At 37.8% G+C, this 6000-nt stretch overlaps 1 pseudogene; it reads right to left on the reverse strand.

Moving 5' to 3' along the window:
- Positions 1–5731, reverse strand: part of LOC143681586 (serine/threonine-protein kinase RIO3-like) — a 44903-nt pseudogene extending 39172 nt beyond the window's left edge.
- Between the last annotated feature and the right edge of the window lie 269 nt (positions 5732–6000).

The following is a 6000-nucleotide window of genomic DNA, read 5'->3' on the forward strand; positions in this document are numbered from 1 at the left end:
GTGAAGGTAACCTGTTGTTGGTGCCTTAATTTGGACATTTTTATAAATTTGTTTTAATTGAGACATTTTCAAGGCCTAGAACTGTGAACTTGCAACATAATAAATTCTCCCTTTTAAAAGCCATTCCATTTCTGGTAGATCGAATTCTGGCAGCTAGCAAATGTTAATGGACATGTTAATACACACATACAAAGAGAATATAGAGAGACCCAAAGAGAAGATTTGAGACAGAAAACTGGAACAGAAGGATTTAGGGACTGTGTGTGTGTGTGGGGGGGGGTGTGGGTGTGCAAGCATGAGTGGTGAGGATGTGTGTAGTGGAGGTGTTCCAGAGGGGATGGCCTGAGCATGAACTGCAGGATAAGCACTTCAGAGAACAGCAAAAAGGTCAAGCAGAAATTTCTAAGAAGTTAGGCATGTGTTGTGTGTTATAAAACCTCTTCTTTATGTCCTCACAAAATCTTCACACAAACACCACGTAAAAATTACCGTATTCACTCATGCTTTCTGGCATGGGTATGCTTTAAAGGAAAAAGTGCTGAGTCCCTACACCAATTAATACTATGCATGGAGTCAAGCAACCATTTTTAATTAATTAATTAATTTTTGCAGGGACAGGCACCAGGAATCAAACCTGGGTCTCCACCATGGCAGGCAAGAACTCTGGCTGTTGAGCCACTGTGGCCCAACCCAGGCAACCTTTTTAAACTGCTTTTATTTCATTTTTATTTTTTTACTTTTTTCCTTCCTTTCTTCCATTCAACAAATATTTATCAAACACTATCTGTTAAGAAATTATTCTAGAGGATGTGTATTACAAAATCTGTGTTTAATAAGTTTTCAATATAGTTGTTGACATTGAGAAGCGCATTGGTAGTATGTAAAAGTGTGAACAGTGTATCAGTGCTACAACTGACTAGTGTAGAGATGAACAAATCAGTTAGCGTCTCCTCTCAAAAGCCCTACACTGCATAAGAGGGAGCTTAAAATAGAAGAATTAATAGAAAAATAATGTAGGAAAGAATATTTCAGGCAGTGCAAAGTTATGTGCAGAAGCAATGAACCTGAGGCTGAATGGCAGGTGCAGGTGCAGGCATGTCATTCAGTATGGATGGGCACAAGTGGGGGTTATGCAAGATAAGCTTAGGGACAGACTGCGGAGGCACTAATTATTAAATTAGTGTACTTTTTAAAGTACATTCTGAAGACCGTGGAGAGATTTTCAAGAATTTTTTAGATATGAACGTGACCTAAACAGATTCAGATAATTAGGTCTTTTGAGAGCATTGGAGAGGACATATTGAAATGAGACAAAATGAAAATCAGGGAGTCCAGGAGGGATGATGAAGTTTAGCCAATGTAAAGACATCACATGATGATGGAGTCCCAATAGTGGCAGGGGACCTGGAAATAAAGAAGAGAGGAGGGAAGAGATTGCAGTGGGTTGTAAAATCTATAGAATCTGGTAATTGGATATAGGAGTAGGAGAGAGGCTGAATAAGGCCATGAGGATGGAATATCTATGATGATGAAGTAATGAATAATATCTGCTTAGGTGAGGATAATAGAGGCAAGACATTTCTAATTATGATTCATATTTAAGTGAGTTTCTAATGTTTTTCTTATATCACAATTCAAGTAGTCCAGAGGAACCTTAAGTAATACAGGAAAAAATGTACACATTGTAATGGACTGATATTGGCACCCATGCTGAGTAAATTTGAGGTCTTACAAGGAAATAATACCAGGTTCCTCACTGAACATGCTGAGAAACACAGTCTGCTGGATGGCTCAGTGCCCCATCTGGGGACATGCTTAACACTGGAAACATCATCAGGTGTTTAGTGTTATAGAGGGATGTAAAACGTAGCCAAATGGGCAAATTCTTGGAGATAGAAAGTAGGTTAGTGGTTTCCAGGGACTGAGGGGGAGGGAGAAATGAGGAGTGACTGCTGATGTATATTGGTGTTTGGTGTTGCCGGAATGCAATATACCAGAAATGGAACAGCTTTAAAAAAGGGAATTTATTTAAGTTACAAGCTTACAGTTTTAAGGCCATAAAAATGTCCAAACTAAAGGACATTTAAAGATAATCAAGGTATTTAAAGACACCTTGACTCAAGAAAAGCTCATGGGTCCAGAACACCTCTGTCGGCTGGGAAGGCATATGGCTGGCATCTGCTGGTCCTTTGACTTTTGGTTTCAAAAAGCTCCCCTGGGGGCATTTTCTTTCTGCATCTTCAAATGTCTGGGTCTCCTGTTGACTCTGAGCTTTCTCCAAAATGTTTTCCCTTTTAAATGACTCCAGTAAACTAATCAAGGCCCACTTTGAATGGGCAGAGTCACATTTCCATCTAATCAAAAGGCCACACCCTACAATTGGGTGTGTCACATATCCATGGAAACATTCCAGTCAAAGTTTCCCACCCTAAACAATAGGTCTGGCCACAAAAGATTGGATCAGGATTAAAACATGGCTTTTCTGGGGTACTTAATAGTTTCAAACCCGCTCAGTGAGTTGCTTTGGAGGTGGTAGAAATGCTCTGGACTTCAATAGTGGTGACAGTTGCACAACTTTGTGAAAAAACTACTAAAAACCACTGAACTGTATACACTAAAAGGATGAATTCTATGATATGTGAATTTTATCTCAATAAAAGAAAAGGAAAAAATATAGTCAACTCCCAGGTCACACATGGTATCTTGTCCTAAGGGCCATAGCACTCTCCTCTGATCTGAGCTTGCTTCTCTCACAAGAGACCTTCTCTCTTCTCTCTTGGCTAATAGAAGCTTTGGGCATGCTAGCAGCCTTTATAACATTCCTGAGTAGCTAGTTTCTCTTGTCCCCAGAGAGGAGCCTATTATCAAAGAATCAAAATGGGAAAGACAAGAAGAGAAGATAAACATTCCAATCAACCCCAGTGAAAAGTATCACCAGCTTCTAGTTGACATGTGGCCATTTTCATAGAATACTGAGACTTAGTTCATCAAAGAAATAAATGCATACACAAACACACCCATGCATACATCTACAAAGGAACCACAACATCTGTCTCCTACATTTTCATTAGGTTTGATGCCTAATCAAATTTTTGCATGGGTTATAAAGTAATGATATATTGAAATTTCATTTTAATAGGACCACATTGGATTTTCATTACCATATTTCATTTTAGATACCATATGTCTTTGGTTAGTATGGCACAATGAGGAAGTCATAGGTCTTGAAATCAACACGTTTCTACCACTATGGCTTGTAGATTATAGTCTTAGACAAGTTATTTGAACACAATGAGCCTTCCTTTATTCAACTTTAAATTGAAAGGTAATACCCAACTCAAAGGATTAAATGCCTTGGTGCATCAATGTGTCTTTCAGCATCTGGCATAGTGTTTTCAATGACCATTAGTCCATTCCCTATTATGACAAAGAAGGGTGTACCTCCCTGGAGTCTTTTTTTTTCCCTTTTTTTCTCTCTCTGTCAATCTCTGTCTCTCTCTGTGCCTCTGTCTCTTCCTTTCCCCCTCTCTCTCCTTTATCTTCTCTTATATACTACTTAAAAATTACTGGGATGTCTGAAATTCCCACTAAAAGCAGGTAGCAAAATCTATGATATTTTAAGATTCTTTGACTGTTTTCTTTAAAAGAAAAGAATATAATATACATTTTAGTTTTTATTTATTTCTATGAATCATGTAGGCATAAAATAGAGGAAAGTTCTGGTAACTCGGTGATTTTCCATTGCTTAGGCATAAAAATGTAGCTGATAGGTCCCTTTCACCTTTTGATCATCACTTTCATCCAAGCCATGCTAGGTTAGCATATCATTTGCATGTTGGCAAGACAGTTACTTTAATATGCAGTAATAAAAAAAAAAAAACAGACAGAACCCAAACAGAAAAATAGAACACCTTTTTAATAACTGATCATTAAATGAGGAACAGTTTTCTTTCATGAGAGTATATTACTTGACCTTTTGCAGAGAGTTCATTGAATTTAATTTTGAGGAACCAATTACATTTCTTCTAGCCAGAGATGGCTTGATCTGACTGAAGTCTGCATGGGATGCAAAGAAGCTATTAAAATGATTTTTGCATTTTTTTTCCTAAAAAGTGGTCCATTAATTCTTGTGAATATTCATCCCTCAAACCTCCTACTCTATTAGACTCAAACCAGAGTTGTAAGATTATGATGTTTTTATTGATGCAATTAATAACAAATGTTACTCATTAACTTAGTTATAGCCAAATTGAACTTCTGAAAACTGTATTCAGGGCTTTGCTCCAGTGAATTTAATATAGATATGAAGCACGTATCAACTTCAAAAGATGAAATCAAGAACATTGCTGTGGAAATTTTAAGAAAAAAGTGTAAAAAGCATTTGCCAAGTTTTGGGAAAGCAAGATATAATGCTTTTTGAAACTAATTGTTTTTAGGCTTATTCGAATGCCGTGTCAAATAAAACATTTGTTCAAAGTATACCATCAGATGAAATGTTAAAAGATAGTTTAAAATACCAGAAGCAAGAATAACACTACAAAAAACAATAATATGCAACATACAGAGATTAGATCATGAAGAAAAATAATAATCCACCACTTTGTTTTACTACTCATTCTATAATGGAGAAAATCTAGCTCCTTTATAAAGGAAAATAGGAGTTAACAGCAATGAAAACCTTCTTCCCTATATCTACATTTGTAAACTTGAAATTTGTATTCAGATGTGTACCAAGTGATCTCAACTGGGAAAAGGCACAGGAAAAGGCATTTCCCCAAGTTGAATTCTTGATATTCTCGCAAGCAGTGTGGACAACCAAAGCTATAGGCTGAGCCCCCAGTCTTGGGGTTTGTTCATATGAAACTTAACCCCACAAAGGATAGGTCAAGTCTACTTAAAACTTAGACCTAAGAGTCACCCCCAAGGGAAAAAAAAAAAAAAGGCACAGGGAACTAGATTCACAAATGCAGTCAATGAACCCAGAATAAAATTTTAATTTAGACTACATCGATTTGGAATTTGTTCGTGGGTTGAATTGATGCCTGCCTATAAGGTATTTGAAAGAAAAGGCATGGAGGTGGAGAGCAGAGAATGGGGTAGACACCGGTATTGACTTGGCCAGACATAATCACTAGGTAAGTAGAGAAGATATTGGATTTCATGGGTCTGGAGTAGATTCTATTTTATCCCACTGTACAGATCAGGAACTAAAATTAAGAGGTTAAGTCACTTATGCAGAATCACACAACTGGCCTATTGTAGTGCTAGGAATGACGTTTAAGGCATCTAGCTCTAAAGCCCAGACTTTTCCCACTAGGCCATCTTCAGAAAGACAATGAAAGATCTTCATAGGGTACATGAGCAACTAAACACCTTTATGATTAAGCCCCCTTTACAAGAAAATTGACAGCTGGGCAGGGTACTAAGCGTTCCCCATGCCTACACCTTTAGGTGCTTCTCACCTCTGATTTAATTTTAATTTAGTTTTAATTCCCCAACTGCCAAAACAGAATGTATGGAATGGTTTGGTTTAACAACAGGAAGTTATTGGCTCATGAATGCATTGGCTTATGATTTCAGAAGCTAGAATGTTTATGTCTTCCCTGGATTGGTATCTTCTGGCTGCCTGGCTATCTTTGGGGTTTGCAGCTTTTCTGTCACTTTCTGATGGCGTCTTCTTTACCTTTCTCCTCTGAGCTCCGTTGGCTTCCAGGGTCTGATGGCTCTCCATGTCTTCTCTCCCCATCTGACTTTCTCTCTGCTTATTAAGGACTCTAGTAATACGCATTAAAGCTCAACTGAATCACTATGACTGAAATAACATCTTGCAGAGATCTTATTTACAATGAATCCATACCCACCAGAATGCAGACCAACATCAAGACCATGTTCAAACTGGAGTACACAATCCAACCTCCCACTCCTGGTATATATGCACATCACTGTGTTATACACTATGCAGAGGTTCAAAGATGTAGCAGGTGATCCTTGTTAACAAGA

Source organism: Tamandua tetradactyla, chromosome 1 (assembly GCF_023851605.1).
Source record: "Tamandua tetradactyla isolate mTamTet1 chromosome 1, mTamTet1.pri, whole genome shotgun sequence".
NCBI lineage: Eukaryota > Metazoa > Chordata > Mammalia > Pilosa > Myrmecophagidae > Tamandua > Tamandua tetradactyla.